The sequence below is a fragment of the Rhipicephalus sanguineus genome, chromosome 3 (genome assembly GCF_013339695.2).
Source record: "Rhipicephalus sanguineus isolate Rsan-2018 chromosome 3, BIME_Rsan_1.4, whole genome shotgun sequence".
NCBI classification, from domain to species: Eukaryota; Metazoa; Arthropoda; class Arachnida; order Ixodida; family Ixodidae; genus Rhipicephalus; species Rhipicephalus sanguineus.
Window position 1 is genome coordinate 61,899,181 of NC_051178.1, and position 26,853 is coordinate 61,926,033.

General features: G+C 48.7%; 2 non-coding genes across 2 annotated transcripts; one reads left to right on the forward strand and one right to left on the reverse strand.

The window, feature by feature from the left end:
* The first annotated feature begins 11,858 nt into the window (after positions 1-11,858).
* On the forward strand, positions 11,859-12,021 carry LOC119388444 (U1 spliceosomal RNA). Its single transcript, XR_005182729.1, has one exon. It is a non-coding gene; the product is annotated as a U1 spliceosomal RNA (small nuclear RNA).
* Positions 12,022-26,266: 14,245 nt separating this feature from the next.
* LOC119388449 (U1 spliceosomal RNA) lies at positions 26,267-26,429 on the reverse strand. Its single transcript, XR_005182733.1, has one exon. It is a non-coding gene; the product is annotated as a U1 spliceosomal RNA (small nuclear RNA).
* Positions 26,430-26,853: the final 424 nt, after the last annotated feature.

The window sequence follows — 26,853 nt, forward strand, 5'->3', positions numbered from 1 at the left end:
ACGGAGACATAGCGGAATGGGAAGTAAGGTCTGCACTTCACAAACTCAACAGCACCTCGGCTCCGGGTGCTGACCGCATCACGAACCGTATGCTCAGGAACCTTGACGATGACTCGGTCACTTTCCTGACCGATCTATTTAACAAACATTGGAAGAATGGATCGTATCCACAAGAATGGAAACATGCCACCGTCATACTGATACCCAAACCCGGTAAGAAGTGCACTACAGAAAATCTTAGGACCGATTTCACTCACTTCGTGTGTCGGCAAAATTTTCGAACATGTCATAAACGATAGGGTCTCTAAGCACATAGAGCGCAACGAACTCTTTCCACCCAACATGGTGGGCTTTCGCCCACACTTATCGACACAAGACGCCATGCTTCTCATCAAATCGCAGGTCATCGATGCCTCTACTAGAGATCCCAGAGTCATTTTGGCTCTGGATCTCAAAAAGGCGTTCGATACTATACTTCATGACCACATCCTCGAAGCAATCTCTGAGCTTGGTCTCGGAAGGCGTTTCTTCGAGTTCGTTAGGCAGTTCCTGTCAGACAGAACCGCTACCATCAGGTTAGGGGAGATAGAATCAGCCAAGTTCCATCTAGGCAACACGGGCACCCCGCAAGGGGCAGTGATTTCACCCCTTCTATTTAACATCGGTATGACGGCTCTCGCTAGAGAGCTAGATAACAACAGCGACATCGGCTCCGCCATCTATGCCGATGACATTACCATTTGGTCCCGGGGTGGCTCGGTGGGTCACACCGAGACTACGCTCCAAGAAGCCGTACATACGGTCGAGAAACACCTTTCTCGTATGAAACTCGTCCTATCTGACAGCAAGTCCGAGCTCCTAGTCTACCAACCAATCCGCATGGGGCGACGACCCCAAGGTTGGGTACCCACCGCGGAGATCGACATACACTTGGTCACAAAGAACGGCGCGGTAATCCCCCGCAAAGACACCATACGCGTGCTAGGCATGCTCATCTCGGAGAACGGCAGGAATGCAGCCACGATACACAAGTTGAAGCAGCACACCGCTGCCACCGTTCGGCTTATTCAAAGGATCTCATGTAGAAGAGGAGGCATCAAAGAGGACAACCTCCTCCGGCTCTTCCATGCGTTCCTTTTAAGTCATATCAATTACGTCGCCTCCATGCACGCCTGGAGCGCTGCCGAAAAGGCTAAACTAGCAGTCCTTATTAGACAGACTATCAAAAAGGTTTTAGGGCTCCCTTCTAGAACGAGTACCACAAGACTCGAGGCTTTGGGCGTACACAATAAACTCGACGAATTAATAGAAGCGCAGCGCACTGCTCAGATTTCCAGGCTTTCGTGCACTGGAGCGGGCAAAGCGATTCTAGCCAGAGTAGGAATCACCTCTCCCCTGACTAAGGAGAGAGCAATTCCACTTCCAGACACCGTAAGGTCGGCGATCATGGTTCACCCACTTCCCCGAAATATGCATCCGATATATAATCACGGTAGAAGGAGAGCGCGGGCTAAAGCCTTCCTCTCTCAGTTAAACAGCAGAAGAGAAAACGCTCTCTTCGTCGATGCATCTCGCTCGGGACCGAATAGCTTCGTGGCCGCTGTGGTAGACATGAGCGGCCGCACTGTGAGTGCCGCCTCGGTAAGGACCAGGTCCATAGGAGTGGCCGAACAGGTCGCCATCTCTCTGGCACTAACAACTAAAGATCCATGCCCCGTCTTTTCCGATTCCATGACGGCCGTCAGGTCGTTTGACGCCAATCAAATCTCCTTGGCTGCTCACAGCATTTTAACTAAATCCACAATATTCCCTCATGAGTTGACGTGGTTTCCCGCCCACATGGGCGCCTCCGTCGACGGCATCGCCAACCCCAACGAAGTGGCTCACGCTCGGGCGCGAGGACTCATTCTCCGCCCCGGGCAAACGAGCCCCCTGCAGGCTGCGGGGGAGGGGGGTGGCGATGGCGCCGACGGAGACCCGTTGACCACCTTTCACGAGGTCACTTCACACTATAGGCTAGGCAGGAAATCCTTTCCAGATCCGCACAGAGAGCTAACTCGGAACCAGGAGATCGCCCTCCGACTCCTCCAGACTAGAACGTTCCCGTCGCCGGCCACTATGGCCGTGTATACAGACATTTCGCCAAAGTGCTCAGCTTGCGATCAGCTAGCAACTTTTTCTCATTTAATGTGGCGGTGCCCCCGCTTGCGCGTTTGCACAAGAAAGCATCACGTCAACAACACAGAATTCTTAAAATGCATCGCAAGTCCGGATCTTGCGAATCAACTCCGGGCGGTCCAGGGAGCCTGTGAAGCGATCGGGAACCTTTGGCTCCCGACCCCTTCGCGGGCGATGCCCTCCGCGGGTTTTTAGGAACCCTCGTCCCAGGACACAATAAAGTTCCTCTGTCTGTCTGTCTGTCTATAGAGGCGGCACTCCCAAGAGCTAATAATAATTGGTGAGTTTAACGTCCCACAAAACCACGATATGATAATGATAGACGCCATAGTGGAGGGCTCCGGAAATGTCGACCACGTGGTGTTATAAAACTTAAATATAAGCACACGGGCATCGAACTGCGTCCGCCGCGACCTACGGGTTAGTAGTCAAGCACCATAACCAATGCACCACCGCGGCGGGTAACCCCTAATAGCCATGACAATTAGGCGTTTAAGGTACGACCACAGAAAATTCAATGCCTATGTAAAATAGCGTAAACCGACTCGTTGAGACGCTCATTAGAAAAACGAATCATTTTGTATAACAATATTTCTCCAATCCCTTTGCTAACATATTTGAGATGGCTCCTAATAATTTACGTTATTATCTTGAAAACTCAATTTCACTATTTTACTTAAAAGTAAGCAGAACTTTTGTTACCGTATACTCCAAGCACGCGCAGATTATTATATATTTGTTGTCAACGTCGCCTTGACATAACAGTAAACTTAAGTACAATATAGGTCTGTAAATAGTAGCAGAAATAATGCAGACAGCTAAAAGCAAGAAGAAAACAGAGAGCTTACGTTGCCAGCACGTTAAAGACATTGCCGTAAGCAGACCCGAAAAAAGCATTACAGAGACATATGTAATGTCTGGGATGGAAAAGGACAGCTTAGAAAGAACCTGTGCTAATAATCCAATTATGATTTTGAAAACTCATTGAATAAAAGAAAAGGAGACGTACGCCAAGATAGCTTCTGTTAAGTGAATGCTTGTTCTGTTAAATCGAGCATCGGTGCCGGTGGTGCTATAACTGTTGGAATCTTATTTGCATATAAGTCCATCTCATTGCATGTAAATCAAACTTGCATCGACGAAGTCCTTCAAATCGCCGATGTGGGAAAGCCACGAGACGCAAAGCAACCCCTTTACTTTCATTCTTCTGACATCGTAACGATGCACAACGCAAAAGAAACTTCGATAACGACACTACAACGGCACCAGAAATTGTGCAGAAGACACCGCACGCATTGGAGTACGCGGCACAGGATAGTGGCTAAGAGACAAGTGCCATAACACTGACAAAACTAAAGAGAGAAAAAAAAAGAAAACTGAAAAGAAAATGTCGTCTGAGCGTAGACGTTCGCGCGTTTGTCGAGACGACACGAGTACCACCACGTGACTCTGCTTCCTCATTAGGGACGCTCAGAGCTCATCATCTGCCCTCATTGGAAAACACTGGCGGAAAGATAAAATAGTGTAATTGTCTTTAGTTTTAACCTGGTAGCTTAGTGGGAACAGTATCAGCAAGCGGAGTTCAACCACCGTTTATTGATTCGCATCGCGATGTTGCGATCGCAGTATCTTGTATCTTAAGATACACGATACATTCTTCAATGTATCGGAAATACAGATACCGATACACGTCTTGCGAGACGTATCGCGATATAGATTCAAGATACCCAAAGAGTATCTAAGATAGTATCGAAGATACATGTATCTTCGATACTGCCCAGCACTGCTCCCACCCAGCCTGCTGGCGAGCCGAGCGCATACTCTCGCACCCAGACGCTGTACTACCACGGCGCGCATGGGTTGCGCCAAGTAAACAAGGCAAGCTGCAGCTCTGAGGCTTTAAAGGGACCGACAACTGCCCAGAATATGAAATGAGTTGACTCCACTGATGTAAAGATTGTCCGTTGCACTTACTCAAACCAACCCTGTTTTTTTCGTGAGAGATGGATTTATATTTTTATTTCTTAATTGAAAGTCGCGAAAAATGACCTGTGGCGCCTCTGGCGGCAAAAACATGAATCATCCGATGAAGACGGCCACGTGACCGTTGATTGCTGTACGCGGTCGACGATATTTTGTTATTATTGAAATATTGTTCGTTTCTTTATATTAAAAAGTATTACTCCATAATAATGTACATATAGGCCTGCGTTAGTAGTATGCATTAAAGTGGCGCTGCCTTCGCGTGACGTAATGATCCCATGCTCGTCAGCCCGTCTTGAGCAACTTTTCAGCGTGCTCATGCAACCGTGCACGCAGTTTCCAGGTCGCTAAGATTTTGGAGCGACATAGTTTTGCTACCTACACTTCGTCTCAGAAATGACGTGCGCTGCTGCTCGGTGCGGCCGTGCATATGCACAGTTACGTTTTCGATTACTTGGCTTGGCTCGTGTATCGAGAGAGTAACGACGCCGGGACAAGCCGTCCATGACACAGGCGCAGGCAACCTTGGGCGCAGGTGCACACAACGCTGTACAAATACCGGGAAGGTGTATAAAGCCACACATCTCATTGTAACAGCTTGCTATTTTCAAAAATGGTTGGAAAGCACAAAATAAAGGTGGTTAAGCATAGTTACAGTAACTCCTGCGAAAGGAGAACAACGACAGCTTTCACAAGGGCTAGCGGCATCGCTATCAATTCTCAGCGTTGCTGGAGCAAGCCTTCATGCGTGTTTGGAGCCTTTCAGATCGAAAAATACTGCTTATAAAATAACTACGTGCTTTTCGGATAAGCCACTGCAGCTACAAACGCTACGAAGGATGAGCTTCCTGTCGCGCCGTAAAAAACTGGGTCGAGAAAAATCAGTTGTCGGTCCCTTTAAGGTGCGAAAAAGTACCCGCTCACGCTGCTTCCGCGTATAAGAGCAAGTCTGGGCACTACTGCGTAGCAGTAGTATAATGATATTACTTAGCGCTGTCTGCAACGATCACGACGCTCCACGGGAATCGTGCCGGCGCGGTGTTTTCAGCTTCGCCGCGAGCGGATAATTGTAATACTAAGAGCCGAGTGAAAATTCGCGCGTAAGTACACTAACTGCGTTTATTTTAGCGTGATGCCCACCTATTCCATTTTACAAACCTAATTTGCGTGACACCCAGCTGGGTTGAAGGCAGCTTTGTGTGGGGTGCACTTAATACCTTTCAGCATTTGCTTTGACGAAAATGTAAGGCGAGGTAGTGCTTTCAAGCACAAGCAAGCAACATGCTTTGCTACTTTTAACACAGTATTAAGCTTTTCTGCTTCCTACCAAAACAATGGCGGACGCTTTATTTCCAATACCGAAACTAGTCGAAGTATTCAGCCCCTGCCTGCGTCTTCTTTGTTCACTTTGACAGGCCCTCCTCGGCTGACCTGAGCCTTTCTCCCTGGTCGTCGTTTTCTCACGCTCTGTCGCCAATGCATTCTCCAGCTCTACGATTTTCGCCATGAGCCCACTTTGGAGAGCCGTCACGTTTTCTCTCCCCCAAGAAGAAAAGCTCCTCAGAGAGGAACGCGAGGATTGCATCATTCGCCCATAAGCACAGACGTCTTTTCACATACCCCTCTATGACGCACAGGCCCTTATATGGTCACTGAATGACGGCGCACCATGGTGGCACGAGCGACGCGTCATTTTTCTTGACCTCTTTACCATTTCACGGCTGCATCACAATATACGCAGACATTATTAACTTGTAGTTATGGCTTAGCCAAGCGCACCAGTTAATCTAAAGCCGCATGATAATGAACAATATAGTTACAGAGTTGATTAAGTTAATGCGAAAACGACCATATGGAGAACCGTTTATACCATTCCAACGACATTTCGAAGTAGCGCCATCTTTCGACAGCGGCCACAGATAAAATTTCCCTCTCTGATTTCATTATTTTTTATAGTTACTGTGGGAGGGCAAAGCGCGCAGGTGGGATTCTGTTGCCTTCGTCGCGTCGACTTCGTTGAGTGGTTTGGCGTTAATATCTGTTCACGTTCTATTTAAGCGTTGACCACAAGTATGACGATGAGCCATGGATTCGTTCAACTGCTAGCCCTTCAATGACAATGCTTCTGATGCGGTAACGGCCGTATCAGTTGTGTATACGTATGTACGTTTCAACGCGGGTCGTGCGAAGAAACAAGACAAGATATCCTCGCACCGGACGGTGTTCTTTCGAGAGCGATCTCTGCGGCTCTTGGCGTCGTGGGAGCTCGATTACTTGAGTAGAGCGCTACACCGCGCGAATTATGGAAAAGAACGCTATTCACACTACGTGTTCTGTAATATTTCAGTACGCTGTACCTACATGCTACTCTGCTACTGTTACGTCACGGTATTCGCCTGGCGTGTCAAATTGCGGTCATTGTGCTACATCTGTGTAGTTGTCGTTGTGGCGGTGGTTAGTCTTGCGTTGGATTTGGAATACTCTCTTCACAAAGGTGAGTGACAGTGTTAGTGATTACCTACTGTGCACAGCTGTCATTAGAAACGCATATTGTGTTGAGTTTCGTACGCCAAAGCAAAATACTGAGAACGAGAGATACATACTGCACGCGTGCATAAGCCCGTCCTAATTGTCAGTGATGGCATGTGTAATCCAAAACGCATGTGATTGAGAATTTTGGCTTAATTGACAGAAGTCATTGACTTATTTTTCAAATATGTGCAAATGTGGTGCAGTTTAACGTTAAAATGCGGCCGCCGTCTAACGTTAAAATGAGGCCACGGCAGCCGCATTTCGATGGGGGTGAAAGGCAAAGAACACCCATGTGTTTATGTTCGGGTGCACGTTAAAGAAGCCCAGTTGATCGAAATAAATCCGTAGTCACACACTACGGCGTGCCTCATAATCATATAGTGGTTTCAACACGTAAAACTACAGCAATTATATATTATCGTACTTTCACGCATGGACTGTCCAGTGGTATCACGTTTGCTAAAATTTGAAAAAAAAAAATAATTTTCATGTTTCTTTACATTGCTTGTGGTATTGATAAGTGCCATAAGTGCTGTGCAAAACTAAAAACGCGAGCGCTTGCCAAGTATGTTAACGCCGAAAAAATCAGATTATTGGTGTACATTCTAAAGTGTTCATTAAAAGAAGACTGTTTTGTGAAGGGGGACTTACTGTATTTATTACAAGCACATCGTGCGCAAACGTATACAAACAACACGAGACACACGAAAATATGCGGCGCATCGCGCACACGCCGAGCAATAAAAAAACAGAAAATAAAACAAGCGCCACAGACGTTACTCAACACAGAACAAAAACAATGAACGCCACTCGTGTATTGCTCGCATCAATCCTATGTACTGTTGTGCCTCAGCACAAATACCACAATGTCGCCGACCTTCGAACAACGAAGGATACTAGAGAACGGAGTCTTCGCCCTGCCGGCCCCGACAACTGACGCCAGTCGTCGTTCTTCCACGCTGCCTAGCGACTGAGAGCAACATTCCTGAGGGGGATGGAGGGGACAGACAATGACGCTCCGAACACCTACGATCAAGGAAAAGGTCAACACCTGCGAGCAAGGAAAGGGTCAACACCTGCGATCTTGGAAAGGGGTCAACATCTGCGTGGAGAGGACACATCACATTGGACTGGTACCTGATTTAAGGCCGTGCCGATCCGTTGTTAGAGAGAGTCGCCCCAGCCGACTTGGTCGGGCTGGCGGGCCTATTCACTGACATCGGAACTATGTAAATACTGTACATAACCGTCCATCAACTTGTCCTTCTGACTGATCCGAGCACGATGCCCACATGTGTTCGCACCGGCCACGCAACCCCAGTCCTAACAGTGGTGGCAGCGGTGGGATACCACGACCCGTAATCTCATCTGCGAACCAGAGGGACGACCACAGGTCATAACAGTACAAATAATCGGACGCGACTGGCCGAGGTTGGGTAGTGCTGGGTAGTCGGCCGCTCTGCGCAGCGCGGAATCACGACGTAACTCGGCGTGCGCATGCGTGCGCCCGCAAGATCACGTGGTTGAGGAGAAAAGTTTCTCCTCTGGCGCTTCCCGCAAGAGGGCGTGACGAGTAAAGCGTCCGTAGACTCTAGTTACTGTATGTGCTACCTTTAGGTAGCAGAGTTGCGCATCTGTCTTCCAACGCCGCTAGCAACCACGCATTGCGGAGAAGCTGCCGCTTGGGCCAATTTTTTTTTCTCGACGCCTCCGCTGCAGCGAACTGTATTAACACTAGCCATCGACAGCCAATGTTTATTGCCGGTCTTCGACACGCCAGACAGGTTAATCGGCGACACGGTAGGCATGTCGCCTGCAAAAACGAAGTGCGACTTCACCGCATAGCTGTGGTTGCTAGCCTGACCTATGCGCTACTCTGCTACCTAAAGGTAGCATATACAGTGACTCTAAGCGTCCGCAAAGGAGAAAGTCGCCGCTCCGAAGAAGGAACGCAGCCCGTTGCTCCATCCTCGCTCCCTCTTTTTTTAGAGTGTTTAGGTTTGCTTGGGTTTTACCACGTGCAAGTATGACTACACTCATGCCTTCGTACGTTTTTATTGAATAGATTCTATCATTTGGTTTGTGATCTATTACTTATTTTACACAGTAATTGACAATTAACGACTTTACTTTTTCAATGTAACTGTAAATGTAACAGGTTACTTTCGTAAACTCTGTAATTGTAATTGTAACAGAGTTGTTCTCTTTTTGCTCAGGTAACTGTGACTGTAACACTGTGAATTTTTGCTGGTGACGTGCGCATGACTGCTTAGATGCCTCATCAAACACGAAAATTGGCTGTCGACCTCTGCGGCATCACGAGTGATACAAAAAAATCACAGCATATCTACGGAGTGAATGATGATGAGTGGGGCGAAGCTCCGGAGGAAATCATCGGTAAACCGTGAAACTCTTCCGTGAAATTCACCCAGTACATCATATAAAGTGTGAAACACCGTGCATATATTAAACATCAAACTTTTATTGTACTGTTCGTTTACGTGGTCCCTTCATTATCACCACTTTGTGATCGGTGAAATGCAGGGAAAGTGTCCGCTCCCGAGCAAAGAGAAAACGCGCCAAGAGCGAGCGCCTTGTCTGCCTCCATCCGGCGACTCCGAACGAAAGAGAAAGCACGCCAAGAGCGAGCGCCTTGTCTGCCTCCATCCGGTGACTCCGAGCGAAAGAGAAAGCGCGCCAAGAGCGAGCGCCTTGTCTGCCTCCATCCGGCGACTCCGAGCGAAAGAGAAAGCGCTCCAAGAGCGAGCGCCTTCTACGATCGCAGGCTTCCAATGACATGCGCCATTCGCATTATACAAGCGTCATTTGTCATCTTTAAACAGCAACTCCAAGAAATACATGAAACGCCATCTAGTGAGCAATTCATTAAACTAGAGCTGGCTACATACGTACTACTACTACTACTACTACAGAGGAGGGAACGACCCACACCCTAAGGAGCTTCGCCCCTAAAAATCATCTCGTTATGACGTCGTCATGACTTCACATATCGCCAAAATTTGTGACGTCATGATGACGTACATAACGTGACGTCCCGTGATGACGTCATCACATGACATCGTCGCTTTGCACTGCCTCCGGGATCGGCACACGGATGCACTGCAAAACCAGGTGAGGTGTAGAAAGCTTGCAATGCTTCGATCCTGGAGGCAGTGCCAAGCCACGTTAGGTTCAGAGAGCGTCTTTGTTGGGCGGGGGGGGGGGTGCAATAAATCGACTGAAGATAAAGGAGATAGCTTTCACCTTCGAGTCGTCTAAGACAAATGTATGAGGCGGCTCACGACAATACATGACCCTGTGAGCTTTATTGTCTCAGTCGTTGTATTGATCTTCTCCCGCCCCCCTCCGAAAGCTTTCTGCACTTCACCTGGTTTTGCACTGCCTCCGTGATCGGCCCACCTTTGAAGAAGTGACAATATCATGGGAGGACGGCATCATATGACTTCGTCACGTGATGATGATTTTTTGCATCACTCGAGTTGATGCCGCCGACGCGCGGGACGCCGACTCCGCCGACGGCCAAGGTTTTTGTTCAGCACACCGCTCACCTTTTGATTGGTCGTGCCTCGCCCGCAAGCTTTGTTCAATGGTCGCCATGAGTGAGTGAGTGAATAAACTTTATTACGAGATCCGGCATGTTTGTGGTCCGGGCTAGACCGCACAGGTAGACACCAGGAGACCTTGTCTCCCTATAGCCTCCCTGGCCTGCTGGATGGCCCATCTTTGGTCTTCGACCTCCGAGCTGAGCAGCACTAGCCGCCACCGCTCCCGGAGGGCCCCAGAAGAACTTGTTGATAGGTTGGGGCATTCCCACAGTATATGTTTATACGAAGCCCTTTCTATTGTGCATAGTTTGCATTTGTTGTCCGGGTATAGGTGTGGATAGTTCCTGTGGAGGTGCACAGGGTTTGGGTAGGAGTTTGTTTGTAGCTGTCGGAATTCAGATGCTTGCTTCCTGTCTAGACTCGGGTGAGGTGCGGGGAAGACGCGCCTCGTCTCTCTGTAGTGTTGTGTGTATTCTGTGTAGCTTGTAAATCTGTCTTTGTGTGGTACGTCGGCGTCGCCAGGGATGTTCACCGAGGGGTCCGTTCGGGTTGCGCGGCGGGTTAATTCTCGCGACAACTCATGGGCCATCTCGTTCGGATTGTAGGTATCAGTCTCTGTGTGCGCCGGGAACCATGTTAGGTATTTGGGTTCATCTACTTTCTTTAGTTCTTGGCTATTAACGAAGATTTTGAGGGCTTGTTGCGAAATCCGTCCTTGCGTAAAATTTCGGATAGCTACTTGCGAGTCACTCAGTATGAATTTGTGTTTGTTAGAGGTGATAGCCATGGCTATGGCTACCTCCTCAGCATCCTCTATCTTGTTGGTTGTGACAGTGCACGCGTTAATACACACGCCCGACGTGTCAATCGCTACAGCAGTGTGGGCCTTGTGTTCAGGGTATGGGCTAGCATCTACGAAAAGAGATTGACTGTTTGTGCCGTGGGCTTTGAGCAGTACATTGGCTCTGTGTCTTCTGCGGGCCGCGTTCGCGATAGGGGACATGTTTTTCGGTATCGGGTTAGCGACGATCTTAGCTCTGAGTGTATTGGGGATGTCATGTTTGATACCATGTTGTGCATGGTACATGATTCCTAATTTGGTCATTATGTTTCTTCCCATTTTGGTTGTTGTGAGCCGTTCAAGCTGGGATATGCGCTGAGCTTCCGCTATCTCTTCAAGTGTATTATGTATTCCTAACTGAAGAAGTAGGTCTGCGCTCGCATACTCTGGTATTCCTATCGCTTGTTTGTAGGCCTTCCGGATGAGCGCATTTATTTTGTTGGTTTCTGCTTTTTGCCAGTTGTGGTATGCTGCTACATACGTTATGTGGCTTATTACGAAGGCCTTACGAAAAAAAAAAAAAAGCTGGACGATCCTTACGTTCCCCAAATTTTTTTCATCCAAACGCTCATCCGAATACTTTGCCACCTTGTTTAAATTTACAGTCTTGCGGGACCGAGGTTCTCTAATTCCACTTCATAAACATGCAAGCCCTACCTGCATACTTGCGCTTAAATTTACCTGTAGCACTGTATTAGAGAACAGTTCCAGATGCATGGGCCCCTGGAATGGCAAGCCTGGTCGACAATTCCACAAGCATACTTACCTGGTGTCGGGCTGTCCGGTGATCAGCGAGGCCGGGGCCCCGTGCCGAGGCCAACCATTGCACTGCGGTTGGCTGACGCACGCCACTTTCCCAAACAGGGATAGATGGGGCATGTAATTTTTGGTAGTGGGGCTTGGCGTTCGCGCCAGCCCCTGCATCAATTCAAAAGAAAGAATTTTTGCCAGCGCTATTTATCCAACTTAAGACGTGAGTGGCACCAGTGTCAAACGGGCAAGGCAGTACACTTCGGTTAAAGTACGCTTTGCCAAATAAAGAACACGCAAGGGGAGATGCACATTCTTGCGTCATATGCGTTTCTGAATAAAGAAAAAAGGAATTTTCTTTCATAATTCAACGTAAGACAATCAGATTTTCCTTTTTTATTCGTTTTATCTAAATCTTGAAAAACGCGCTCGCAGTCTGTCGCCATTGGCTTTCTTGTTTTGCACAGCGTACCATAAATTGTCACTCAGAGTCACGAAGCGTACTCCCCGTAAGAGTACTTAACTTGCCCGACTGACACTGGTATTGGCCAAGGTCGATCCAAATAGGTCGCGAAGCTTCGGGCGAAAAGCGGTTTAGAACCGATTGCCAGGGACATCAGCAAGGGGAGTTATGGGTACTGCGATTGAAGCGTGACTAGGTGTGGAGGGAATAAACACTAATAGCGAAAAACCAAGTTTTATTCAAGGGCGACGCAATTCTTACGTTTTAGAAATCACATATTTATTACCTCAGCAATATTATGTAGGTGCAATGTGCAAAGAATTTATGATAGTGTTTAATTATTGCGAAACACCTTTTTCTTAGCGCCCTCTGAAGAGATAGCCAAGTTATCATTCAGTGCAGCCCATGTGTGTGCATGGAAAGGCGCGTCGTAAAGTTCGTCTGAGACGACAAGCCCCTTCAAGTGTTTGGTGTTCCGCATTTGCATGCGTTGTCGTAATTACTGTGGTGAGAATTTAATTTTTGCTGTGCGCGGGCTCGTGAAGTGTGTTTCATCGTTGGTGAACGAGTTGAGTAGTGTCCAACGGGCAACGGTACGATTCGAATAACACTTAACGCCGAGCGCTTGCCTCGGCATCCGCGGAAACGATGTGCCGTGCAAGGATGCGTTAGCGACAAACGTACGCCTGGCGACCCATGACTTCTAGATAAGAAACCGGGGCAACGGTTCGGAGTACTGTGCTCGTTGGATTTTCGTGAATCAGTATTCCTGCGGCCCGGTTTCCTTCGCGAACACGCAATGCCTACTATTATTCCTGTTATCGGTGAGCAGATCGCTAAGTTATCTATCGCGCTACAATTCGCATGTCTGTATACTCTACACGTAGCGGTAATTTATCATAGCATAAAGCAAAAAATAATGCACGTAGTGTCCGCGCACATTTTGTAGTTATTACCTCACTTGGAAACGATGCTCCTTGTGTGCAGTGTAATAAAATTGCGTTATTGTGGCCATTGAATAAAACTGAAATGTCCTAATTTTGGCGTGACTACGCGTCATTTCTTGTTAGAACTGAAGCGCACAAGTAATATATGCTTTAAGGAACCTGCGTGTGTGCGAAGCAAATTAGCAACGCTGCATATATGAGAGCTACGCTGCTGCTTGCTTTAATCCCTCTGTGAATATGCCACGAACGCCGAATAAAAGTCCCAATAATAAGTTTCATAGTAAAACCAACGCGAATTAAACGGCCGTACGCTTAAACACCACTTCCTAGTCATGAGTCGATATTAGTTTAGCTGGCGTTTACTTGAAGCGCACTCGACAAGGACTCCCCGGCTCGCCTTAGCGCGAGTCCTTTGCTATCGGGGGTATATCAAATTTCGCACTTATGCCAACAAAATGACGTCACTTGCTTCCCGGATACTGCGTCACATCCGGTTTATTTTTTGTTCCGCCGGAAGTGTTCCCTCCTCACCCAGATGGCGCTAAGCCCCATGAGCAGCTGATGAGCCGCCATTTTCTGGACGTATGGGCTTCTATGGAAGCTTCTCTACCAGTTACATTGACCTTGTATTGTCTTTCTGCCAGCGCCGCAGTAGTAAGGGTTTGGTGTCGTGCCTTCTTTCTTGTGTCCGTGTTTGGACGCCCTGTCAATTATTGCGATAGCAATTATATGGACACTCTCGGCGGTTTTTGCCATCGCCGTCATGTCCCGGATATATATATATATATATATATATATATATATATATATATATATATATATATATAATATATATAATTTTTTAATTAATTATAATTTATATATATATATATATAATCCAGAAATTAAAATAATTCAGAAGAAAAAAATTTCGAAGCGCTCGACCGGGGTTTCGAACCTGCGACCCCTCACTACGCAGCTTGCTGCCTTAGACAATTACGAGATTCCTCTTTTTTTTCTTTATTTCCTGTTGTACGTCACACAAACGGGCACAACTGATTTGTTCTCCAGGATACTAACGGCAGAATACAAACGCACGCGGCGTTGGGTGAAACGCACGGGGCGCCACACATGGCGAAATTAAAATTATGCGAGACGCGGGCCATGCTGCATCGTTGCCCGCGCGGCGTTTGCGTCGTACCGCTGGCGACCCACGCTAGTTTTCCATTTTGGGGTTGTAGCGCCACGCCACTCGTGGGTAGTCGACCAGGGATAAAGAAGAGCGTCCCGTGGCTCGTGGTGGCGCGAGCGAGTGGGAACGCTTTGGCTCTTGTAGGCTTATGCCACAGGAGGGAAGAAACGAGACGGCTGAACCAGAATCATAGTATATATGTCAAACCGCGACCAGAATCCCGAGGCTAAAGTTACAGCGCAAACGCACAAGACACCCACGAAGAAAAGAAACGTAAGACACAAGCTCCGACTAACAACTCCTTTATGCTTTCATAAGCCAATGCATATATAAGCCCAAGGCAAACTTACCGCACATGCGCACACAAAATAGCTCTATACCAAAACGTGTAATAATGATGATGGTGTATTAGATACGCGAAGACATGAGATCATATTCAGATGGGTGCAGGGACAAAGAAGTAAAGAAGAAGTAAGAAGGACAAAGACGTGCGTTTGCGCTGTAATTTTAGCCTCAGGAATATGTATCAACTAGAGCCCAACGCCGCGTGCGTTTGTGTTCTGCCGTTAGTATACCGGAAAATGAATGAGGCATGGCGTATTTGTAATGAAGAACAAATTACAAATGGTAGCGAGCGCAAAAATGGATAAATCCTTGGCCTTCCATTTTTCTGCTTTTTCTCGGATTTGAGATGTCTGCGCGAGCGAATAAGGATCACTGTCGCTATAATTTTCAAGCGGTATGCCTAAATATTTTACCGGCGTTGTAAGCCACTGAACGTTCATGAAATAATTTGGCGTGAGCCCCCAATCTCCATGCCAGAAACCAAGACATTTTGCCCAATTCACTGCGCTTTCACTAACCTCACAAAAGCGTTTGATGTTGTTAACCGCACCTGCAATACTTTCGAGGTTTGTAAAAAAATCGCTATGTGATCAGCATACGCCAGTAGGCGCACTTCACATGCATGAAGTCTGAATCCTGTAATTGCGTTACTGTTCAATATACTTAGACAAAAGCTTTCAATGAACATGCAGAAAAGGAGAGGAGAGAGTGGGCACCCTTGACGTACAGAGCGCTGCAATGCTATAGACTTTCCTACCTCTTTGTTAACAATCAGGCGAGTAGTACATCGTGTATATGCCGTCTTAACGGCTTCTGTTATCACTTTCCCAACGTTCACATGCTCTAAGACTGCTATAAGCAAGTCATGCGGCACGCGATCGAAGGCTTTCTCCAAATCGATCTGAAGCATTGCAACCGGAGAGTTCATGACATCGCTGCATTCTAGTACGCACCTCGCTTTATGAATATTGACGCGAGGTAGGCTGGCAACCGTAGTGGCCAGCCCCTTGAAAGAGAACAACGAAGTTGATCGGTGTGCGCGCGCTTTTGGGTGTCGGCCTTGTTCTAAAGAAAACGTTCCTATTTTATATCTTTGCCCTGTGTCTTCTCCCATCAATCAGTTAGCCTGGTGACATTTTCTGGTGGAGGTGCTGGGTATGGTAGATGATACGGTCTCCAGAGCGCACCCCAGACGCAAGCCCGCCAAATAGTCCGACCGAGCTTACCCCTGTGCACGTACGTACGAGTCGTCGTCTCCAGGGCCCCTAGCCACAGCACGGTTTGCTACCTCAACGCACGCGAACTATGAATCAAACACCTCCTAACGCTACCGTGCAAGCACCTGCGCAGCTCGTCGTCAACCAAACCAGGACGCCGAAGACATTTCATGGAGCTGCTTTCGAGGATGCCGACGACTGGCTTGAGCACTTCGACCGGGTTGCCATCATCAACGACTGGACCCAAGAGCGTAAGCTACGCTATGTGTACTGCGTTCTCGAAGATTCAGCAAAACGTGGTTTGAAAACCATGAGGCAACGCTAACGTCGTGGGATGAGTTTCGTCGGCAGTTCCTCAGCGCCTTTGCCAGAGTGGACAGGAAGGAGAGAGCTGAGTGTGCGATGGAGGCCAGAGTTCAAGGCCCAAACGAAAGGGTAACAACATACATAGAGGACATGGATCGGCTGTTCAGGCGTGCGGACCCCTCTATGACTGAAGCCAAGAAAGTTCGTCACCTGATGCGGGGTGTCAAGGAAGAAATTTTTGCCGGCCTCATTCGAAACCCGCCTGCGACACTTGCGGAGTTCCACGATGAAGCCACTGCAATGGAGAGGGCCCTTCAACAGCGTGCCAGGCAGTATAACCGCGATGTCGTGCAATCAAGCGAGGTAACTTCTGTCACTCTCGGCAATGACATCGGCGCCTTGCGAGAGCTCATCAGGGCTGTCATCAAGGAGGAGCTACAAAAGATGCAGATGACTGCTCCACCTGTGGGGCAGCTCTCCGTTGCGGACATGGTTCGCGCCGAGGTACATCATGCTGTTCACGCTCCCCAACACTACGAGGTGCCACAACAACGGCAGTGCGTCGAGATGAGCTACGCGGAAGCAGTGCGACGTCCTCCACCGTGCAGTACTCCCGGCGTGGTGCACCGCGTTCAGCAGATGGAAGTCGGCTTCAGTCCTCGCAACCCACCGTTCATGCCGAAGCAAGAACAAGGAAGAGCGATGTCTGGCGCACGCCGGGCCGCAAGCCCCTTTGTTTTCATTGTGGGGAAGCCGGGCACATCTACCGAACGTGCCCTTACCGCCGTGTCGGTCTCCGTGGATTTTCGCCGAATGCCCCTCGTCCGCGACCTGGTGAGCGACCACTGGAAATAGAGAACTTCATCTCGAATCGTCGCAATGTCGAGCATCGATGGCATGAGCCCCGTTCATCGTCTCCTGCTCGTTATAGGTCCCCCAAGCCCAGCCTTTTCACGCGGCGCTTCGAGACGCCGCTCGCCCAGTCCTGCAGGTCGGGAAAACTGAGTTCAGCGACCTCCGCAGGTGAGGCCGCTGACGCCGATTGCACTGCAGATCCTCCATTACGACGACATCGACGACAGAAAAGAGACACACAGACGCAGCCAAAAGTGGTAACATCCAACATTACTGTAACCGTGGACGACGAAGAAGTAACGGCGCTAATAGATACCCACAGTGGGTTGCGCCAGGTTGACAAGGTCCAACCAACCAACCAACTGGAGCAGACACTTCAGTTATGAGCATGGACCTTGCCTGCAAGCTGAAGAAGGTGTCTACACAGTGGACTGGCTCGCAGATTCGGACGGCAGGAGGCCATCTTCTAACTCCGGCGGGAAGATGCACAGCACGAGTAAGCATTCGTGGGTTTACGTATCTCGGAGATTTCATGATACTGCCGAATTGCTCGAGGGACCTAATTCTCGGAATGGACTTCCTGCAGGCTAACGGAGCCGTGATTAACTTGCAAGAATCGAAGGTAACATTTTCCACGGCGTACGCCTTAGCGGGTATCACTGACGACAGTTATGTCAATGCCTTGAGGGTTGTCGACGACAACGTCACGTTACCGCCGAAAAGTAGCGTATTGACCCTAGTAACCTGCGACGTATTCGACGAATTTGACGACTATGAAGGCATTGCCGAGGCAAATATTTCTTTGTTGCTCAAACGGAACATCTGCATAGCCCGAGGCCTTGTTCGGTTGCAGAATAAATGCTCTCAAGTTCTGCTGAGAAACTTCAGTAATGAATTTCAGCACGTCCCTCAAGGCACCGCTGTCGCCTTCCTCAGCGATATCGCCGACTTCTCCGATATCGGTACGTTAGAGTTGACTTCATCGGATGCAGTAACTTGTGCTAACCTAGGCAGCCGCATTCACGTTAATGCTGACTTGTCAGATGCGCAAAAGGAGAGCCTGCTAAGCCTTGTTACAGAATTCTCGGGTTGCTTCTCAACATCATCGAAAGTTCAGCGCACTTCCGTGACCAAGCACCGTATTGTTACGGAGGAGTCGGCGCGGCCTCTTCGCCAGCATCCATACAGCGTGTCCCCAAAGGAAAGGGAGGCGATTAAGCGTCAAGTTCAGGAAATGCTGAATGATGACGTCATTCAACCGTCGACAAGTCCGTGGGCGTCGCCTGTGGTACTAGTAAAGAAAAAAGACAACACACTTCGCTTCTGCGTTGACTACCGACGACTTAACAGTGTCACCAAACGCGATGTTTATCCCCTGCCGCGGATTGATGACGCCTTGGACCGTCTACGCCATGCTCAGTTCTTTAGATCATTAGATCTCAAGTCAGGGTACTGGCAAATTGAGGTTGACGAGGGCGACCGTGAGAAAACTGCGTTCGTGACTCCCGACGGGCTATACGAATTTAAAGTACTGCCTTTCGGTCTCTGTTCCGCTCCCGCCACATTTCAAAGAATGATGCTCGCTGGTCTAAAGTGGCAGACGTGTCTTGTATATTTGGACGACGTCGTTGTGTTCTCAAGCACGTTCGACGAACACCTCACACGGCTAAAAAGCGTACTCACAGCAATACGCAAAGCAAACCTGACTATCAAGCCCGGGAAGTGCTACTTTGGCTACCAGGAACTCAAGTTTCTAGGTCACGTGATGAGCCCTGACGGTGTTCGACCAGACCCAGACAAGCCGACTGCCGTTGCCGAGTTTCCTCGTCCTGGAGACAAGAAGGCTGTTCAGCGGTTCCTTGGCCTCTGCGCCTACTACCGTCGTTTCGTTGAAGGATTCTCCAAAATTGCGGAACCTCTTACGAGACTAACGCGACAAGATGTACCCTTCGTGTGGACGGAAGAGCAACAACAGGCCTTCGTACAGTTACGCAAGCGACTTCAAACAGCTCCAGTGCTGGCACATTTTGACGATACTGCGGAAACTGAGGTTCACACGGACGCCAGCAACGTAGGACTCGGAGCCATTCTAGTTCAATGGCAGGACGGCGCAGAACGTGTAATCGCTTACGCGAGCCGCAGTCTTACAAAAGCAGAGGCTAACTACTCTACCACCGAAAAAGAGTGCTTAGCAGTCGTTTGGGCCACCAGCAAGTTTCGACTCTATCTGTACGGTCGGCCATTTCGAGCGGTCAGTGACCACCATTCGCTTTCTTGGCTTGCCAATCTCCGAGATCCATCAGGCCGCCTCGCTCGTTGGAGCCTTTGTCTTCAAGAGTACGACATAACTGTCGTATACCGATCCGGACAAAAGCATACCGATGCTGACTGCCTATCGCGTGCCCCTATTCCCGTGACATCATCTGACATGGAAGAAAGTTTGCCGTTTCTTGGCTTCGTCGACGTGGTGCGGATGGCTGAACATCAACGTGAGGACACTGAGCTGGTTCCTGTCATCCGCTATCTTCAGGGAGCTGACGTTGTCGTCCCACGCCCGCTCTCACGAGGACTGACGTCGTATTGCCTACGGAACAATGTCCTCTACAAGAAAAATTTCGAGAACAGCCAGGAAACTTTTCTCCTCGTTGTTCCGACGGCACTGCGTGGGGAAGTTTTACAGGCGTGCCACGACGACCCCTCTGCCGGTCACTTAGGCTTTGCGAGAACATTAGCGCGCATACGCCAAAAATACTTCTGGCCACATCTATATTCGTCAGTTCAGCGCTATGTCAGGACCTGCCGTGACTGTCAGAGGCGTAAAGTTCCACCCGTCAAGCCTGCCGGCTTCCTCCAGCCTTTGGATCCGCCTCCAGCGCCGTTCCAGCAAGTGGGAATGGATCTGCTTGGTCCATTTCCTACCTCATCCTCGGAAAACAAATGGATAATCGTCGCAACCGACTATCTAACTCGCTATGCGGAGACAAAAGCTGTGCCCAGGGGAACTGCTGTCGAAGTCGCCAGATTCTTCGTCCACGACATCGTGTTGCGTCATGGTGCACCTACTGTTCTCATCACTGATCGCGGTGCAGCATTTACTGCGGAGTTATTGCAACAGGTCGCCAAGCTAACGCACACCAACCACCGGAAGACCACAGCCTATCATCCCCAAACCAACGGTTTGACGGAGCGATTAAACAGAACACTGGCTGACATGCTGTCTATGTACGTGGATGTGGAGCACAAAACGTGGGATCAAATTTTGCCGTATGTGACGTTTGCTTATAATACAGCTGTGCAAGAGACCACCAAGCTTACACCATTCGAGCTTGTTTACGGACGTCGCGTCACAACACCGTTAGACGCCATGCTCCCAATAGAACACGACACCAGCAGAAATGACAGCGTTGACGACTTCATTCAGAAAGCCGAGGAAGCTCGCCAGCTTGCTCGGAACCGCATTCGCTCGCAGCAGGACAACGACGCTCGCCGTTACAACATGGGCCGACGGAACGTTCATTACCAACCGGGTGACTACGTGTGGGTGTGGACACCTATCCGACATTGTGGGCTCTCGGAGAAGTTGTTACGACGCTATTTTGGCCCTTACGAAGTTGTGCGCTGCATCAGTGATGTGAATTACGAGGTGGTGCCCCGAAGCTCTGACCCGAGTTTGAGCCGACGACGTCCACGTGCTGAGGTTGTTCACGTCGTACGGATGAAGCCGTACCACGCCCGCGAGTGATAACCGACACTTCGAAACCCGTTTGAATATTGTACTACGTTACCTTGTTTTTTTTTTCTTCACGGAACCACCTGTCTCCCTAGTGCTCTCTTCTTGCACCCTAAACCCATCGACCGGGACGGTCGCTCTTGAGAGGAGGGAATTGACGCGAGGTAGGCTGGCAACCGTAGTGGCCAGCCCCTTGAAAGAGAACAACGAAGTTGATCGGTGTGCGCGCGCTTTTGGGTGTCGGCCTTGTTCTAAAGAAAACGTTCCTATTTTATATCTTTGCCCTGTGTCTTCTCCCATCAATCAGTTAGCCTGGTGACAATATTCGTGAAGATGCTCCTCCCCTTTATCCCACATGCTTGATGCGGACCTACAATTTCTTTTATTACGCCCTGCAACCTACGTGCAATTATTTTCATAAAGATTTTGTAATCTACATTGGTTAGACTGATGGGTCGATAAGCGGAAACCTGTCGCAAGTTGATTGAGTCATCTGTTTTAGGAATGAGAATAGTATGGGAGGACAGAAATGACGTAGGCCGAGATTTCACCTCATATGCTTCGTTGAAAAGGTGCGCCAAAATTGGGGATAATTCGAGCTTGAACTTCTTGTAAAAAGCCGCACTTGGATCGTCCGGTCCAGGCGACTTTCCGCAATTGAGCTGATGAATTGTTTTTCTGTCCCTCACCCACCGAGATAGGGAGTTCCAATCTATCTTTAGTTTCATCAGCTAACTGCGGCATGGACGACAAAAAATTCTTTTGTAAAGTGGTCACGATCTACAGGACCTATTGCAAAACAGCTTGCTGTAATACTCGTAAAAAAGCCTGCGCAATATCATCCCTTGCATTTGTTAGAGCACCATTGTACACAATCTGTGTTATTTAATTACGCTGGCTTTTCCATACCCAGAGCGCGTTGCGTCGGTCTCTCAGCAGTTACCATTCTTTCCGCTGGGGCCCTGATTATTGCTCCATGATATGTCTCCATGTCTAACAGTTCCAATTTTTCTTTAACAACACGAATGTCTTCCTTAAAGTTTCCCGGCATTCGGCTCTCTTCCTCTAGAAGTACCTGCAAGTTTGAACGTAACACGTGCTCATTTATACGTCTTTCATGCTTAAGAATAGTGCACTTTTCTATAGCTTTCATTTTCATTTTTTCCTTAAATGTTTCCCACTTTGGACCAGTTCTCGAGTATTGTCGTCATTAAACTCTTCTATGCTCTCTTGTATTAATGTTTGGAAAACGTCGTCATCAAGGAGTTTGTTATTCATTTTTCATAAATCCCAATTAAACTTTCCTTTCCTTTCTTTTCTGCACCAAATAGTAAACATAACCAAACAATGATCAGTGAAACACAGGGGAGTTACAGAATAATCTGTACACAAAGGTACAATATCAAGCGACACGTAGGCGCGATCAAGGCGAGAGTGACTTAGTCCCTGAAAATGCGTGAAATGAACGCGATGGCCATTGAAAATACTTTCACCTACATCCTCAAGGGCATAAACATTTATCATATCTGATAACTTAATTGTACTCGCCTCGCGATATGGGGTAGAACTCGTTTTGTCCCGTGCCGAACAAACGCAATTAAAATCGCCGATGAGGATAAGAATGCGGTCAGTGTTACAATAATCACTTACACGGTAGAAAAAGTCTAGGCGCTCAGCAATGTCAGTTGGTGCATACAAACAAACCATTCGTTGTGGTACGTGTTGCAAGTACTTCATTGCTCTCGAATCAATCTTCAAAAACTTCATCGTATTTTTGCCGTATTTATTTGGGGTTCCACATGGGAGAAGGCTGCTAGGACGAATCTTTTTCGACGAGTGCGTGACGGTGGTTTGGGTTTGTCGCATTTGTTTCTGCGACAGCTCGTAAATCGCTTCTTGTAACTTCGTGACGTTCAAGACCCGTTTTTGCGCACGGTCTGCGAAGTGCGTTTGGCCAGTGCTTTGCCTGAGTTCGCCGTGTCACCTGTTAGACTGAAAGGTCGAACAAAAGGTTACTTTAAAGAGGTTATCGTGTCATTTCGCTTCCTCAAGGCACGATTTTCTATTGAATATTTAGGCACTGTTTCCCGTAAAAAGTTATATAAAGATTTATGTGATGTTGTCATCCCCATGCCATTTTACCGCTTTCAGTACTGTGGTGGAACATGGAGCAAAGTATTAAAACGCGTAAGAAGCATGCCTGTGCGTCCGGGGGTTAAAACGTTCTTCTTTAAAGGGACACTAAAGAGAAACAATTAATTGGTTCAGATTGATAAAGTGTGCTCGGAGAACTCTTGTGTAGTTCATTTCACCACCATAGGTTTATAATTAGAGGAAAAAACCAAGTTCAAAGTTTCATTTTAAATTTCGCGCCGAACTTTGTCATTCGTGACGTAAAAGGTTTCAAAGAGCATTTAACGTATTTTGGCGCCACTGGCTCGACGAAATTTCCACAAACTCGTTATGTCAAGTCTCTGGCCCCCTCAGAGGACAATGTACTTCGATTTAAACGATTAGGAACTACGTAGGCCCAGAGCCGTATATTCCTTCGGAGAGTTCGGCGGAGGGGCGGAGCCAACAACCATCCAAATTTAGCGGCGGCGCGGCGCTGTCCACCATTTTGTGCCGCGGCACTGTAATTTCGCGTTGGCGTGCGCCCGCAACGCTCCGTCTCTGGCGAACCGTTTCTTCAGCGACCGCGCTGCAAGCCCCCATTGCGACGTCCATGCAGGTCCACGATGTTCCACGCAGCCGACACGTGCACGATCAGCAGCAAAGACACACCAGGTCGGTCACAGAGGAAGCATAAATGCCGACAGCGACGTCACGGGTACAGCATCACGAGAAACCTCGGCACGAAATGGCGTCGGCGGCGCGGAAGCGCGCTGTTGCCAGACTGGCGGCGAGATCAAAAGAGCGCCGAACTCTCCCAAAGGGAATATACGGCTCTGCGTAGGCCCAAGCAGGCGCCGTCAAAAATATGTGACGTCATGGCAAATGGTGCGGGAATTCCAAGGTGTCGTCGCCACCTGTATTTTCTTTTTGCGCGTTTTCTCGCTTATTAAGCGTCTTCTCGCAGCAAGCGTGCTGTTTTTGGTATCGTGGAGGACTACTTTACTAATGCGAGAAAAATCGTTTTGCTCTTTAGTGTCCCTTTAAGCTTAAGGCTGGTGTCTTGCCAGTTAAGACGTGGTTGTCTGAAAAAGGATTGTTCGTTCCGTGGGGTGACCACTGCTTTTTATGTCGCAAACCAGAAACCATTGAGCATGTCTTTCTGGAATGCTGGGACGGAATGTTCTTCCGGGACGTCCTGCAAAGGACACTAAAGGAAGATTTCCCATTGGACGCACAGGGAATAAGGTATCTGATGATTGAAAATGATGATGGATTTCCCTATGATATTACAATGTTATTGGCTCTTCACGGTATTTGGAGGTCCCGAATGGCTGTACGTAACGCTGATGGTGATTCTCGACGAGCCATAGAGTACTTTCGTGAGTCACTGACTTCGTTTCTTGAATTGCAAAAAATACAGAACGATGTACCCGACTGGGTATCTCGCATGGAATCACTGTTGCATATGAAACAATTGTAGACAGAATGTACTTTCTTGACACTGTTGACAACTGAAGCCCTGCAATAAAGACAAAAAAAAAGAGGCATGGCGTATTTGTCTAAGGCAGGAAGCTGCGGAGTGAGGGGTCGCAAGTTCGAAACCTTGGTCGAGCGCTTAGGAATTTTTTTCCTTCTGAAATATTTTTATTTCTCGATTTTATTTATATATACATACATATACATATCCGGGACATGACGGCGATGGCAAAAACCGCCGAGATTGTCCATGTAATTGCTATCGCAATAAATGACAGGGCGTGCAAACACGGACACAAGAAAGAAGGCACGACACTAAACCCTTACTACTGCCGCGCTGGCAGAAAGCCAATATCCGTGTCAGTCGGGCAAGTTAAGTACTCTTACGGGGAGTACGCTTCGGGACCCTAAGTGACACTTTACGGTACGCTGTGCAAAACAAGAAAGCCAATGGCTACAGACTGCGAGCGCGTTTTTTAAGATTTAGATAAAACGAATAAAAAAGGAAAAGTCTGATTGTATTACGTTGAATTATGAAAAAAAAAATCACAGCATATCCACGTGGTGAATGATGATGACTGGGGCGAAGCGAACTCGTGCTGCAGCACGGCGATGACATTGGCGCGAGCATGGTCCTTCTTGATGGAAGATATTGTGACTAGATTGTTTGAGAAGCACAATCTGTTGCACACACCGCAACTATGGCCGAAACTGTTATCAAGGAAGTCCCGCAAAGCCCGCCTGATACGTTTTGCAGCCACTTCACGTGCACGCACAGCCTCGGGCTCTGCGTGCCGGTACGCGCGCTTTCTCGCCGCTTCACGGTCCTTCTCATTTTGAAGATCCGATTCGCGCCGCAGCCATGTAGCTTCGGCCTCGCGGGCTCGAACGGCGGGGTCTTCGCGCCGCAGCCGTGCAGCTTGTCGAGCAGCTTCGGCCTCGCGGGCTCGAACGGCAAGGTCTTCCCGCCGCAGCCGTGCAGCTTGTCAAGCAGCTTCGGCTTCGTGGGCTCGAACGGCGGAATCTGCTTCGCGGCGTCGACGTGCAGCTTCGGCCTCGCGGGCTCTCACCTCAGGATTCTGTCTGCGAGCGCGCGCTGCCGCCGCCTTCTGTGCCCTCCGTTCCGCAGCCTTGTCTTCCATCTGGCGACTCCGAGCTAAAGAGAAAGCGGGCCAAGAGGGAGCCTCATGGCGCGTTACTCTTGAAATGTTGTCTTCGGGTGTCGTTGAAAACACGGGACGTAGTAAAGAAAAAAGAACGCCACAAAGGCGAACACGCACGAGAGTCTCACTCGTCAACGTCGTCTTCTTCTTTTACTGCATACCAGAACGCGCGCAGTAAACAAGAAAGAATGCCACACAGGCGAACACGCACGAGAGTCTCACTCGTCAACGTCGTCTTCTTCTTCTACTGCATACCAGAACGCGCGCAGTAAAGAAGAAAGAATGCCACACAGGCGAACACGCACGAGAGTGTCACTCGTCAACGTCGTCGTCTTCTTCTACTGCATACCAGAACGCGCGCTTCTCACGAGCTAGGTGGCTACTACAACGCTACAAACAAACGGAGGTTGGACAGACCCACGGCATGAGGAGCTTCGCCCCTAAAATACCTTTTCTTTTTCATTCAGAAACGCATATGACGCAACATGTGCATTTCCCCTTGCGTGCTCTTTATGTGGCAAAGCGTACTTTAATCGAAGTGTACTGCCTTGCCCGTTTGACACTGGTGCCACTCACGTCTGAAGTTGGATAAATAGCGCTGGCAATAATTCTTTCTTTTGAATTGATGCAGGGGCTGGCGCGAACGCCAAGCCCCACTACCAAAAATTACATGCCCCATCTATCCCTGTTTGGGAAAGTGGCGTGCGTCAGCCAACCGCAGTGCAATGGTTAGCCTCAGCACGGGACCCCGGCCGCGCTGATCACCGGACAGCCCGACACCAGGTAAGTATGCTCGTGGAATTGTCGACCACGCTTGCCATCCCAGGGGCACATGCATCTGGAACTGGTTTATAATGCAGTGCTACAGGCAAATTTAAGCGCAAGTGTGCAGGTAGGGCTTGCACGTTTATGAATCGGAATTAGAAAACCTCGTTCCCGCAAGACTGTAAATTTAAACAAGGTGGCAAAGTATTCCGATGAGCGTTTTGATGAAAAGAAGTTGGTGAACGTTACGCGACGTAGGGATCGTCCAGCTTTTTTTTTTTTTCGTATGGCGACCATTGAACAAAGCTTGCGGGCGAAGCACGACCAAGGAGGATAAACAAAAAATTGCTGGAGTGGTGACTATTGCGCAAGAGTGAAGCCGTGCCCACCACAAGATGGCGGCTGTGTCCGCCATCTTAGTAGGGGAACGATAACCCATCGGCGTTTGGC